The sequence below is a fragment of the Pristiophorus japonicus genome, chromosome 6, assembly GCF_044704955.1.
Source record: "Pristiophorus japonicus isolate sPriJap1 chromosome 6, sPriJap1.hap1, whole genome shotgun sequence".
Classification (NCBI taxonomy): Eukaryota; Metazoa; Chordata; class Chondrichthyes; family Pristiophoridae; genus Pristiophorus; species Pristiophorus japonicus.
Window position 1 is genome coordinate 54,328,258 of NC_091982.1, and position 15,761 is coordinate 54,344,018.

Genomic DNA, 15,761 nt, shown 5'->3' on the forward strand with positions numbered 1-15,761 from the left:
AAGAACACGCACCAACTCTCATTCACCCATCACCCTTCTGCTTGCTGACCTAGAATTGCTCCTGGTCCGGCAATGCCTTAATTTTTAAATTCTCATTCTGGTGTTCAAATCTCTCCATGGCCTCGCCCCTTCCCTATCTCTGTAACCTCCTCCAGACCTACAACCTTCTGAGATCTCGGTGTTCTTCCAATTCCGGCCGCTTGCGGAACCCCGATTTTCATCGCTCAACCAAAACAAACATTGATGGCCGTACCTTCAGCTACCTGGGCCCGAAGCTCTGGAATTCCTTCCTTAAACCTCTCCACTTCACTATCACTTTCTCCTCCTTTAAGATGCTCCTTTAAACCTACCTCTTTGACCAAGCTTTTGGTCACCTGCCCTAATATCTCTTTATGTGGCTCGGTGTTAATTTTTGTTTGATTATGCTCCTGTGAAGCACTTTGGGACGTTTTACAACATAATTGGGCTGGATTTTTGGTTTTCGGCAAAAATGGTAGTTTTACACTAAAATTACTGTTTTCGCTGCACTACCATTTTTAGGCCTAAATTTTGGCCTTTCCGTGTGTAAAGCCGGCGTTACACGAGGATTTGCAGTGCAAACCACGAGTTTCGGCAACTTTAGTCCAAGGCCATTAGCGCTGCGAGAGATATCTTGGGAGGTGGGAAAAACAAAAATACAAAACAGTTGCAAAAAAACATTCACAAAACCCTCACCTACTAAATCGCAGAAAAATAATTTAAAAATAAAAACTTTAACTGACCTTTTTTGCAGATCTTCATACTTACCGCTGCTGGCAAGCTGCACCGCAGGTTTGACCCGTCGGTATTCTGGGTGTGGCGGAGAGTGCTGAAAGTCTGACGGTAATGCAATCTGCACCGTTGCACGTCAGCGCACCTCTCCCCGGTGGTACGAGGAAGCGCCATCGCAACAAGGTGCCCGAAGATCCCGCCGACTAGATTTTCACCGCGGAGGGTCAAATGGCGGCAAAAACCCGGTCGCAAAATCGGCGAAAATCTAAAGGTGCTATATAAATGTAAGTTGTTGTTGTTCTTGAACTAGCACAATAGAGGAAGTAATCGGCAAACAAGCCATTGTTCACTGACTTTGATCCATTTCACCACGTGAGCTTGTGTACCTGGTATTATACTAAAATGAGCATCTGTACACTGTGTAATGCAGAAGGGATTTAAGATTGATATAACTATCAAGAAAGAGCAGTGTGTCTAAAGTTAATTAGATCCTTCCCCAATAAAGGATTAGAGAAATGCATAGACAACTATTCGTTATCATTTTATTCTTCAATAAAATTTAGTTGGCCACTGCATTAATGCCTGTTGTCTTTGAGACAACAATCAGTGGATTTATATCTCCCTACGGTAAGATGTCATGCAGAGTGTTCCCCTTCTGCTAAAACTCCTTTCACCTCACTCCTTGGACATATATTTTAATTTCAATGGAAATGGAGGGAAAATGAACAATATTTGTGTGACAAAAGTAATTCATCATTGTTAATGTCTTTCAAAAAATCTGAATTACAACATTATTTCTTTAGGGATATGGCAGTGGAATATACTGTCTTGTTTTCTGAAATTACAATTGCTTCCTAATTTTTAATTACGAACACTTTATTGTCAACAGTTGGTTTATTGCATTGTCACAGCAATAGTACTCAGCCCCACTTCACCTCCGTAATTTTCACTTTCCAAGCATAAACATTTGGCTATGTACCGAGCTGAGGCCTGAGTGGGGAGAAGAGAGGAGTTGGGGGGGAAATGAGGGTGTGCTGTATTAGCCCCTCCATCAGGCAAAACCTGCTCAGAGCCAGATCCTCTGCCAGAACAGGCGCTGAAGGTAATTTAGAAATTGATTTCAGATTTTCTTGCAGGCCATGAGGGGCAGGAATGCTCCAGTTGAGCTGGTCTACCCTCCACTCTCCCCACCCTCCCCCCTCTGCACCCTTAATGTGGCTATGTCCCCCCTCACCCCCTGTTCATAGGAAGATCTCCCCTCCTCTCCCCATCGTGGCCACGAGCTTTCCCACTCACTAACTGCCAGGAACCCCACAGATCCCGGACTACGGCCTCCTGCCACCTGTTTGCATTCGCGCCTGTCGGCCAGGCGGCCAATCTGGCCAGCGTTCAGGCATGTTATTTACATGAAGCCCTGTCATTAAGATCAGCATGTCCTCCTCGCCCCTGGTCTTGCCGAGTTATTCAAGCGCTATCACACAATCCGCCACATCCTCCCCCGTCTCCCCTTTAATATATCGGGACAACCATCATATCTTGTAGCGGTTCAAGATCTTTCAATTGTACATCGCAAACCTATGGCTGGTGTGCAACGACCACCACACGTTAAAAAAAAATCCATGCACAGGCATCTTCCAACCTTGAGGATGTAGTTCGGGTCTTTTTTGAAACACCTGTGAACTCATCCTTTTTTGGCATGGAAGCAAGTCATCCTCATTTCGAGGGACCGCCTATGAATGACAAACCTATAAACGCATCCAGTACCACATCAAGCTATGAATTTAAATCTTGCTACCATACTCAAAGGCTGCAAGGGATATACTGCGTGAAAAATCGGTCATCCCTGCCCCCCGTTGTGAAACTGATGCATTACAACTAAAGTATGAAACATGATGGAAATAATCAAAAAGCTGGGTTGGATGAAGAGCTTCTTTTTGTATAAGTGACTGTCACAAGAAGCAGCGTTGGCCTTGTGGAGATAATTACTCTAAGAACTGCTGCATTCACAAGCAGTCATTTTGTGAAAGGTTGGCGGAGGAATGCTGGAATGCCATTCAAGATGTCACAAGAGGTTGCAAAGCTTAGTTGCAACCTACTCATCAAAAGCACTTGGCATTTTTTTTTATTTCAGCGGCTTTATTCTCTTCTCAGCGTCAGGCATGTTTGTTGCCCCAGGCAGCCTGTGTTGTTGTATATTAATCTGTATACAGATCTGACTACTAAATCCTCTCTAAAACCACCAGTAGTTTATCACTGAAAATATCAAAAAAGGAAAAAAAATGTCAAGCTGTGCAATTTTTGAGATTTATAATAATCCTACTGCTGGGGAACAGGATGTGTGACAATGGACAAAAGTGGCCAAGTGGGCAATCTATCTGTGTAAGCTTTAATTTAGTCGCTTCCAAGATTACCGCTATCTTGTCATGCTGCATGCAAATTGCCTGCCGCGATCCCGACATTACAACTGTACTTTAGTGGCTGTAAAGGGTTTTAGGACATGCTGAGGTTGTGAAAGGCGCTATAGAAATGCAAGTTCTTTCTTTCTTAACATCTAAAGCACCTGGCTCGGTTGCATAAGCACGTGTTCAAGGCACTGGTATACCGGGGTTGATAGTATTGCATTTCTTAGTAAAATGATCTCGAAGCATACAGCACAGAAGGCAGCCATTCAGCCCAAGGCGCCCGTACCCACCCTCTGAAAGTGCTAACCAATCAGTCCCACTACCCCGTTCTTTCCTCATAGCCCTGACAATGTTTTCCTTTCCAAGAATATATCCAATTCCCTTTTGAAAGTAACTGTTGAATCATAGAATCATAGAGGTTTACAGCACGGAAGGAGGCCATTTCGGCCCAGCATGTCCGCGCCGGCCAACAAGAGGCTATCCAGCCTAATCACACTTTCCAGCTCTAGGTCCGTAATCCTGCAGGTCACGGCACTTCAGCTGCACTTCCAAGTACTTTTTAAATGTGGTGAGGGTTTCTGCCTCTACCATCCTTTCAGGCAGTGAGTTCCAGACCCCCACAATCCTCTGTGTGAAGAAATTTCCCCTCAAATCGCCATTAAACCTTCTACCAGTTACTTTAAATTTACGCCCCCTGATTGTTGTTGACCCCTCTTAATCATACCCGCTATATTCAAGTCTGGATCATTGATGTAAATCACTAAAAGCAAGGGACCTAGTACTGAGCCCTGCGGAACCCCTCTGGAAACATCCTTCGAGTTGCAAAAACACCCATCAATCATTACCCTTTGCTTCCTGCCTCCAAGCCAATTTTGGATCCAACTTGCCACTTTGCCCTGGATTCCATGGGCTTTTACTTTTGTGACCAGTCTGCCTTGTAGAATCTACTTTCACCACCCTTTATCTGAGGATTAAAAAAGAGCAGATTTTGTTTGGCGTTCATAAATTAAAGAATGATTTTTCCAGTTCTCATTGTTTGGACGCACTCATGTGTCTTGTATGTGGCAGTGCAGTGGTTATGGAGCCTGATTAGCATCCTAGAGGTCTGGAGTTCAAATCCCAACCATGACAAGCTGTGCAATTGAGTTCTGTCAAACGGGTAACTAAAAAAGGACCTTGAGTAAGTTGGATTGACATTGATAACCCTACTGTGTCACGAATGTCCTTCAGAGAAGCGACCTGCCACCCCTACCTGGTCTAGCCTACATGTAACCCCAGTCCTACACTTGGCAGCACTGTTACCATCACCCAAACCCTGAGAACAAAGAAGAAAAAATGGCTGCCGATTCGGGTCCTCACCTTGACTGGTTTTCTGAAATTGCTGCCGATTACAAGTTGGTGGTTTTAACTAGTTAGAACTATCAACGGTTTATATGGGTATTGGTGGTTGTAACAATCAGTGTTCAACTCAAAAAAAAAATCCCAGTTGTACTAAAACTGTCAGCCACCAACGAACGATAATTTCAAAAGCCTGCTCAGACGGTATCCCTATGAGTTAACAATCCTAGCCATTTACTTCCCCATAGCAAAGGATGAGTGTTAGCAAGTGGATCATCCCAATCGGTTACAGTAACAGGTTGAGCAAAGTCCTAGAAAGGGATCATCTGACCAACATATTGGCGAATGAATAGTCCATTGTCGTCAACTGATGGATGTGCGTACGCTTATGATCCTTGCAAAAACCTCCCCACTAAAACCCCTAAGGCTTGGTTGGGACATACGACACCCTTTCACACTATGCGGTGGTCTTAAAGATGCATGGGCTGGGATAAATGCTCACCAATTATCCCTCTGGCTTACTCGCTGCTCCTCCCAATGAAGCATCTTCTGGGTATTCAAGTCCAGTCTCAAGATCAGCTTCCCAGTCGAAGTAGCGAGGCTCTCTGGTGTTTCTTCTCTCCATCCCAGACGGAGTGCTCAGTCCTGTGCGTTGAACGAAGCAAGCAGGCGTAGAAGAGGAGAGAGAGAGAGAGAGAGAGAGAGAGAGATGGCAGCCAAAATTGCCTCTCTTACACTTGCAAAAATGCTTTTTCTCGGGCCAAAAGTCCAACTGTCCTTTCCCCTGAGGCTGTCCAACTGGGAAGCAAAATCAAGTTTGTGGCTTGTTCCTTTGTCAACTGGACTGTACCTCGATGTGTGGCTCCAATGAGTCTGTGTTGAATAGCTTTTCTTTGTCAGCTGATGGCCTGAAACCCCGGCCACTTTACTTAATGTCTTACTGATTGCAAGACAAAAGGCCTGTCCATCGACCATTCCTACCATTGATTCCTTGTCCACCTGATGTGTATTCCTGTGGGGCATGTTTGGACCTGCCCCACATCAGTGCTTTCTGCTCTCTGCAGTAAGCGAAAATGTGTTCAAGCAATGTCCAAAAATTTTAAATTTTTGCTGCCAATGTTTTTGCCGAATCTTACAAACGTAGCAGCCAAAGTGCACACAGCAATCTCTCACAAACAGCAATGTGATAATGACCTGATAATCTGTTTTAGTGATGTTCGTTGAGAAATAGATATTGGCCCAGGACACCGGGAAATAACTCCCCTTCTCTTCTTCGAAATATTGCCGAGGGATATTTTACGTCCACCTGAGGGGCCTCGGTTTAACGCCTCATCTGAAAGACGGCACCTCTGACAGTACAGCACTCCCTCAGTAATAGAACTTGGGTCCTAGCTGCAGCTGCTCTTCATGGTCATGTTTAGTTACCAGGATCAGGGACCAGTGGGAACGATGCCAAACCCAACGCAATTACTATTTGAGAAAGCAAGCAAAGTGTTCCCTGATTGGTCACTCCCAGGAAGCAACAGTAACTGCCGTGCACAGTGGCCATGAAATTGCTGGCCCACAGGTCCTCATTTTCCACCCATTCATTTTAATGGCTGGGAAAAGCAAGGGCTGTGGCCCATGGTATTTCCGATCAGCACCCATTGCTGATGCTGCTTCTCGTAGGGATTGTCCAATTGGGGAATCAGATCGAAAATAATCATCATTTGAAAATATTCCCCAAATGCCTATTGCTTCGATGCCAATATATCAAGGAGCCCACCTCCAATAAAGCTAAAGGATGACTTGAATTTCTATAACGCCTTTCATAAACTCAGCACATCTCAAAGCACTTTACAGCCAATGAAGAACTTTTTTGAAGTGTTGGGGGGTGGGGATTTTAACCTCAAAAACCAGGTAGGTTGCGATCGGGTGGGAGGTTAAAATGTTAAAAATCTGAATTCCAGACATCAAGCTGCTTCCAATCCGCCCAGCTCCATGTTTAACGGAGGCAGGATAGGGGTCGGACAGCCAACTCGCTCCCAGGAGGCGGATTGGCACTTCAAATATTATAATGAGGCCGATTTAACCGTAGCCACCATGATCACAACATCTGCAATTTTAACCCGCTCACCTGAGCAGGCAAGAAAGGACATGCTTCCGGAGTCAACAGAGTCGTTCTTTACACATGCATGCAGTGGCCCAATGACATGATTGAGACCCGACTGTAATTTTAACTCAGGCCTGATTGAGGAATCCACTTGGTGTTAAAATCGGGGTCAAATTTTGACTTAGTAGCAGCTTGATATGCAAAACTAATACAGTCACTAAATACTCCGCCCATTAATGGATAAGCTATAATATTTTCACTTCTAAACCACCTTCCACATTGATATATCTCAATGGGTGTAATTATAATGTCTGTTGTTATATGGGTAAAACTGATACCCATTTTATGCCAACAGCAATCCACCAACAGCCATTATGTGAGTAATTGATTTGTTTTTGAAGGGTGTTGGTTGAGTATTTGTGAGTATTTGTGCCCTGTTAACGCCCCCCGAGGGCCCAAATGGAAGATGCAAATTATGCAAATTTCCCCCCCTCAGTCTCCACACTGTCCAACTCCTGCATTACGTCAAATCGAACATGCGACCAAGATTGGCTAAATTAAGTTTGTTCTTTTTATTGTACATGTCTTCAATTCCATGTCCAGTGCAAAGACCCAAGTTTGGGAACCCTCAATTCTCCACCAATTTCCGTTCTCCACCAGGGTCAAGGGTCTTCATTATGGTGGACAAAGGCCCTGAATTCGTGGTTGGAGGCTTCCCGCGGGGAAATGCCTCCCATCCGCAAATAAAATACCCGCGTACCTGGTGGTTTGGGAAGTACGGAGACTCGCGGTCCTGGGCCTCTCTGACTATACGCGGGAAGAGGCCCATGTATCTCAGGAGCGCAGGCGTTTCACAAGGGCCCTGGGATCACGTGGGCCGGCCCAATGAGTGACAAAAGGGAATCCCCATTCATACTTACGGGGATTCTGTATTTAGGGAAACCCCATAAGCATGAATGGGAATAACCCAAAAAATACCTCTTATTCTTCAAATTAAAAAAAATCACATATTTAAAATTAATGAAAATGGTATTTAGTTAAATATTTAAAACAAAAATTTAATTTTTTGAAAAATAAATTTATGTGATGTAAAGGGGCTAAACTAAACATACCTCATTTCACAAGTTTTTAAATGTATAAATTATTGCTAACATTTTATTTTTCTGTTTTTTTTTAAAAGTCTTAAAAGCAAGCCTTACGCCTGCTTTTACCAGGCATAAGAATTTCACGGCATTCAATGGACAAATAGCCCAACTCTCCGCCCGCGGAGGCCCTTTTCCCGGGGATACGTGCGATCTGACAAGAGAATGTTTGACAGATCACAAGTTCCGGGTTTAGCGCATGGGCGGTGCATACCTAAACCCGGAACTTGCACAGCCCCGACAGGCATGTGCGCACTACATTCGCACCTGTAGGGGCTGCAAATGATGGCCCAGTGAAAGTTCCACCGTATCTAAATTAGAGGGAATAACCTTGATCTCATCATTCTCATAGTTAGGAAGTGAGAAGACAATATTTACCCAGATGAGTAGATTTGTTTAATCCACTTGAGCAGAAACGAGTCACATCATCCTGACATCACTCTGCAAATGGTATTTGCATATACCCAGTTGTAATTTCATTGATAATTAATGCGCAGAGAATTGAATGGGTTTCATTAATATCTGGCACTGTGGTACGGACGATATAAAAGATTGTTGAACCTGCAAAGTAAAGACCCGTGACAGTGATAAATGAGGGTGCGTTGCACATGATTGTATTACAGTGCGAATGTTAATAAAGTTTCTAAAATATAATATTAAATCAGTCAAATGAAATGATGAGTAACAAAAATTAACAAATTGGCTTTCGAACAGAAATGTAGCCTTGGGATAAAGACTGGAATCCAGCAAGGTGATGATTTCAGGGAGGAGTGAGTGAGTGATGATCTATGAATAATTTTATACATGTTTGATTCAAGGATATTAAAAGGAATTTCTGTTTCCACAGGTGTCATTGCTTCGCTGCTTGAGGTACGAGGTCTGGAGTCCCTCAACGATTCCTGTAGAAGGTTTGCTTCACAGAAGCTGAAACAAAGCAGACGGAACCCACTCACGCAGTGAGACAGACCACTGAAGGCAATGAGAAATACTGCCGTTACAGCAATAGCGCAATCGCTCTCCCCGTGACAGCGGCACCACATTCTGTGCCAGACTCCTGGGCCCAGTACTCCTGCGGGGGTCATCTGACAAAGACATCTGCTGCGCTACAGATTCTACTGTCAGCTGTGCAAAGGGAAAAGCAATGGGGGACAAATTCACAAATACAATAGCTGTCTGCGGGTCCACAGCCTTTTAACTGCCCCCATCGCAAAGCCAGTGCCAACATCTGAACCAGTAAGTCACCTCACGCAATGCTCATTCCGAGAGGAATGGAGAAAGGGTTTTACAGTTGTAATATATTTATGCTTGGGGTCACCAGATACCAGAGGGCGCCACTTTCGGATGCCATGCAGGCAATACAACAAGTCAGGTCTTGTACTTGTCCGAGGCAGAATAAAAGAGTTCGGGTACGCACCCAGTGGCAGTTGATAATAATAGGACTCTTGTGTTATTACATTTCGACACGTCCTGGCCTTCAGCACAGACATGCATGTAGAAGCGATAGCATGAGATGATGTCATAACACAAGAGTCCTGTTATTATCAACCGCCACCGGGTGTGTACCTGATCTCTTTTATTCTGCCTTGGATAAGTACAAGACCCGACTTGCTGTATTGCCTGCATGACATCCGACAGTGGCGCCCTCTGGTGTCTGGTGACTCCAAGCATAAATATATTACAGCAATTATCACATGCAGCATGAGAGCCAACCCAATATCTCACACTGAACATAACACCTATGCAACAACAACAACATTTATATAGCACCTTTAACCTAGTAATACGTCCCGAGGGGCTTCGCAGGAGCGATTATCAAACAAAGTTTGACACCGAGCCACATAAGGAGACATTAGGACAGGCGACCAAACGCTGGGTCAAAGAGGTACGGAGCATCTTAACGGAGGAGAGAGGTAGAGAGGCGTAGAGGTTTAGGGAGGGAATTCCAGAGCTTAGGATCCAGGTAGCTGAAGGCACATCTGCCAATGGAGACGTGAAAGAACTCTAGAAGGAACAACATGCCAGAAATGGAGGGACACAGAAGACAAGTTGCATCCTCCTCTAAAGAATAACTTTCAAAAAGGTATACCCCTGCGCACATTCTGGTTCTGCTCCCACAGCCAGCCAATTTGAATGGAGATCACAAAGATCAAGGGTGGTCTTGCTTTCCCTGTAGGCCTGGTCCTATGTCTGCTCAGGGTGTCTGTTGACACCACTGTGCCAGCCAATCAGTTGCAGGTGGGGCGGGACTTACAGCAGACTGGCAGCAGACAGTCTTATTTACAACAAACAAAGTCTTTTCCTCAGAAAATAGCAAAACAAACAAAGACCATTTGCAGGGTCTATTTAAAAAGAATCTCTACGCACTACAGCAAACATAACTCATGTCGGAAACTACAGCAAAGTACATAAGAACATAAGAAATAGGAGCAGGATTAGGCCATTTGGCCCCTCGAGCCTGCTCCACCATTTAATATCATGGCTGATCCGATCATGGACTCAGCTCCACTTCCCTGCCCGCTCCCCATAACCCTTTACTCCTTTATCGCTCAAAAATCTGTCTATCTCCACCCTAAATATATTCAATGACCCAGCCTCCACAGCTCTCTAGGGCAGAGAATTCCATAGATTTACAACCCTCTGAGAGAAGAAATTCCTGCTTATCTCAGTTTTAAATGTGTGGCCCCTTATTCTGAGACTATGTACCCCTATGAAAGTCTCCCTATAAAAGCAGGGTGATTTCGCCCGATAAATTAAAGTGTGTGGAGGATAGTCACATAAACGTAAAATCAATCCCAGTCACTTGCAGATGTGCGTGATTGATGGGGAAATTACTCAACTATCTGCATTCGGGTCAGGTATAGTGGTGTCACTCTGTTGAGCCTATTCGCTGGGCAGTGCTAACCTCTCCCACCCCCACAGAGCACACAGGCAAGCAGACTTCTCACTGCTAGAAAGTGCATACACTGAGAGTAAAGTGCAAACCTGCCCCACCTAACCTGAGACATTTGTTAATCGGAAAGATGAATGCACAGCCTCCAGCTGGAAATCAAAGCATGAGGTAGTCTAGTTGTCATGTATGTAACCTTTATGTAACAACACTGCAATACTGTATATATGTAAGAAATGCACACCTTGACCACAGGGGGTGAACTTGTGGGAGACACTCCTCACCTGGTCACCCAGGTATTTAAAGGGAGGTCTCACGCAAGGTCATCACTTCTTTGTCCCGTGAATAAAGGTTCATGTCATGGAGTGATTTTGTCCATAGAATGTGCCTCATGTGGATTTGTGGTATTGTGTAAGGACTTTACATTGGCGATGAGAAACAGGAATCAATGCCCCACGAGAATGGCCACCGGCAGCACAGATGAACGGTACTGTGTTGGTGAGGACTGGGACGATTTCATTGAGAGGCTCCAGCAAAGTTTTGTCATGAAGGACTGGCTGGGAGATGCAGTGGCCGACAAGCGAAGGGCCCATCTGCTGACCAGCTGTGGACCTAAGACTTACGCACTTATGAAAGACCTGCTAGCATCAGAGAATTCGGCAGACAAAACCTTCGAAGAGCTCAGCAAACCAATCAGTGAGCACCTCAAACCGGCGAGCAGTGTACACATGGCCCAACACAGATTTTATACACACCAACGTCGGGAAGGATAGAGCATACCGGATTTCGTTGCAGACCTCCGGTGCTTGGCCAGCCTCTGTAAGTTCACAGACGCCTGCAGGGGGGAGATGCTAAGGGATTTCTTTATTGAGGGCATCGGTCATGCTGGGATTTTCAGAAAGCTAATTGCGACCAAGGACTTGACCTTGGAAGCGGCGACGTTGATGGCTCAGACTTTTATGGCAGGGGAGGAGGAAACCAAGATAATATACGTGCGCAATTCTGCCTCCAACGTGGCGATGGATCAGGGAGTCAATATCATAAATGCGAGCCCCGCAGGCAGGCAAGGGCAGTTCAAGACATCCCAGGCAGCAATAGACCCAAGAGTAAGTCTCCAACAGAAACAATGGCAGGCTGAACAGACATTTACGCCCCCCCCCAATGGACAATGCGGCCCGGGATGGGGTGCTCAAGAGTAGTCAATGGGACAATCAATGAAGAATGCCTTGCAACAGCTCTTTTGTTCACAACAATGGGAATCTCAGTTCATGCTGGAGGTGTGGGGGCAGACATGCTGCCAGGACTTGCAGGTTTCAACAGTTCGTCTGCAGAAATTGTAACCTCAGTGGCCATTTAGCCAGAATGTGCAGAAAGCCTGTAACCAGGCTAATATATGAGATGGATGAACCAGATGAGGGGTCTGCGAGGCAGGATGGACGCTGAAGTTCAGCGGGTTCATGTGGCAAACATTCACAGCTCATTTACCAAAACGCCACCTATGATGATGAAAGTCCTATTAAACAGCATGGAGCTGGACACGGGGGCCAGCCAGTCACTCATGAGTGTTCAACAATTCGAAAAGCTGTGGCCACTCAAAGCCAGCAGACCCAAACTAGAACGCATTGAGACGCAATTACGGACGTACACCAAAGAAATCATTCCAGTGCTAGGCAGTGCAATGTTGACGGTCACACACAATGGATCGGTGAACCGGCTGCCGCTCTGGATTGTCCCGGGCAATGGTCCCGCACTGTTGGAGAGGAGCTGGTTAGCTGAGATGAACTGGAAATGAGGGGATGTGCATGCCATGTCAATCTGTGGAGCGAAGTTCATGCTCACAGGTCCTACAGCAATTTGAGTCACTATTTCAACCTGGCGTTGGGACGTTCAAAGGTACCAAAGTAGTGATACGCATCACCCCGGACGCCAGACCAGTGCACCACAAAGCCAGAGCTGTGCCGTATGTGATGCAGGAGAAAATTGAGAGAGTTGGACCGGTTGCTGAGAGAGGGCATCAACTCGCCCATTGAATTCAGCGACTGGGCGAGCCCCATCGTTCCCGTCCTAAAAGCGGATGGCTCGGTCAGGATCTGTGGCGACTACAAGGCCACTATCAACCGGGTGTCCCTACAAGACCAATACCCACTCCCGAGAGCAGAGGACCTTTTTGCCACGCTGGCAGGCAGCAAGCTGTTCACCAAGTTAGAGCTCACGTCAGTCTACATGACCCAAGAACTGGCCGACGAATCTAAACTATTGACCACCATCACCACGCACAAGGGGCTGTTTGTCTACAAATGGTGTCCATTTGGCATTCGATCAGCAGCCGCGATTTTTCAAAGAAACATGGCAAGCTTGCTCAAATCCATTCCTGGAACAATCGTATTTCAGGACGACATCCTCATCGCCGGTCGTGACACCGAGGAACACCACCACAACCTGGAGTAGGTGCTACGCTGACTGGACCGGGTAGGCCTGCGACTCAAGAAGTCTAAGTGTGTGTTTTTGGCTCCCGAGGTCGAGTTCCTGGGCAGGAGGGTTGCTGCATATGTTACAACAACAGCTTCTGGTCTCTGAAACCTTTTCTCAGCATAGCGGCCTGTACCAGACAAGGCTACGCCAATGGCTTACTTGCATTCTTAAACAGTCCATTTTTTTCTCCCAGCAGATGCACAACTATGACTGGTGTATCCTGCAGCAAATAACATTGCAATAAAGTGACTTCACACAATGTATGTAATTTTCTGGTCAATAAAGAAACCATCATTTCTAAACCACTTGGAAAGTAATTTTTAACCCGGCCTTCTGTCGGCAGCTTTGCGACACTTGGAGAGATTTGACGTGTTCTAAAGACAAAAGGCTACTCAGGTTTTGGAAGGAAGGTGAAGGATATTCTCATGCCTGATTGCCATTCATTTGAGAAATCACAAGGAAATGTCTGCTGCAATGCCCTCAAGTTTTTGTCTGCTTCTGAAGTGTCTGCGGTATAAAGGGTCTTTAATTTATGTGTTGTATTACTTGGATTTTTATGAACACAAGGGCCTCATTTCCTTGCTCATATCTTTTTTTTAGCTTTTTTGAAGAAACATAAAGAAAAACTTGTATTTATATAGCGCCTTACACAACTACTGGATGTCTCAAAGTGCTTTACAGCCAATTAAGTACATTTGGAGTGTATTCACTGTTGTAATGTGTGGAAACGTGACAGCCAATTTGCGCACAGCAAGCTTCCACAAACAGCAATGTGATAAAGACCAGATAATCTGTTTTTGTTACAATGATTGAGGGAGAAATGTTTGCCAGAACTCCGGGGAGAACTCGCCTGCTCTTCTTCGAAATCGTGCCATGGGATCCTTTACGTCCACTTCAGAGGGCAGATGGGGCCACGGTTTTGTTGTCTCATCCGAAAGATGGATTAAACGTCTCATCAGAAAGATGCACAATATGTGTAAGATTTTCTGATCCTCATTTGGCCATATACAAAGTACTGGAAGTGAAAGTGATGTTGCTTGAGGGATAAATATTGGCCAGGACACCTTGCTCTTCTTCAAAATAGCGCAAGAGCAACTTTTATGTCCATCTGAGAGGATAGGTTGTGTCTCGGTTTAACGTCTCATCCAAAAGACAGCACATTTGACAGTGCAGTGCTTGCTCAGTACTACATTGGAGTATCACCTAGATTTTGTTTTTAAGTTCCTGGAATGGGGCTAAAACCCACAACCTTTTGACTCAGAAGTGAGCATGCTACCAACTGAGCCACGGCTGACCCATTTGGATTCACATTCTCATTAAAAGGGGCATATCGTGCAATTTTCAGGCAATTCAGAGGACAGTTTGCTTGGGTTATTCAGTTTTTGCACAAGTCTGAAGTGTGGACAAATGTTCAATAAAGTGTGTCTACGATAATAAAAACTGAAATGCTGGAAATACTCCGCAGGTCAGGCAGCATCTGTGGAGAGAGAAACAGAGTTAACATTTCAGGTTGATGAGCTTTCGTCAGAACTGAAAAAAGTTAGAGACCTAACAGGTTTTAAGTAAGTGCAGGGGCAGGAAAGGGGGGGAGGGGAGGGAAGAACAAAAGGGAAGGTCTGTGATAGGGTGGAAGGCAGGAGAGATTAAATGACAAAGGGTATGATAGTACAAAGTGTGTCTATGTTTTTGAATTTTTTGTGCTTTAGTGTCTAAAGTATAACAATGAAATTTGTAACAGTGAGAAACTGTTGTAAAGCTCAAGATTGCTGCATTGGCTTCAATTTTATGCAGAATTTCTGATTTACAGCCAATTAGGATGGAAACCTGAGCTAGCAGGAGCACATTATTATGCTGTACTGACTTCATACAAATTGCTAATTGTGCACTGTATGTTATCCCTTGGATTAAGTCAACTATCAGACCATAGGGAGCGAAGGGTGGGAGTACGCCATTTTGTGGCTGGGAGAGAGGAAAGCCCAAGGCAGCATGGACACACTGTTCATTCTCGCCTCACTAAGGTACGTTTTTGATTTCCATTTGTTCTCCGCCATTGGCGCCCCCACTCAGTCGGCTGTTAAAGTGCCATCAGGGTCCTAATGACATCATAAGACCCCATTTGCAAGTATTCATGAGGCACGCCTGCTTGTGATGGATGCCAGAGCTGGTGAAAGAAAGAGTGCCTGATCGAAATGGCTCAGAGCAGTAATTGAGCCATTTTAACTATGCACACACCCCATTCCTGCCGTTGGGGTGGAAGGGTTAAAATTCCCCTTTTCTGTTTACTGACGGGAAGGATTATTGTGTCACAGTTACAAAGACACTGGGGTTTAAATTATGAGGACAGGTTGCCTTTAAGCTGTTCGGCCATGCGGTGGCACAGCATTCCAGGGTTCCAACGCAGACGGCAAGTCTGCTTTTGAATTGATCTTGAATTGACACTGATTCTTAGACCTCAGAACTTATAAGGGGAAAGGACAACACATGGCACAAAACTTAGGCTAAACCCAGTGTCAGTTTTATTATGCAACAAAAACCGACTAAAACTACAGGACTAGACTTCTGAGAGAAATTGACTGAAGACATGCAATCACCAGCCCTGGCCGTAGCTATTGTAGATTCATGGTCATTGATTCCGTGACCAGTTGGTTCTTCTTCTGGCCGTTCTCTGCAGTGCTGTT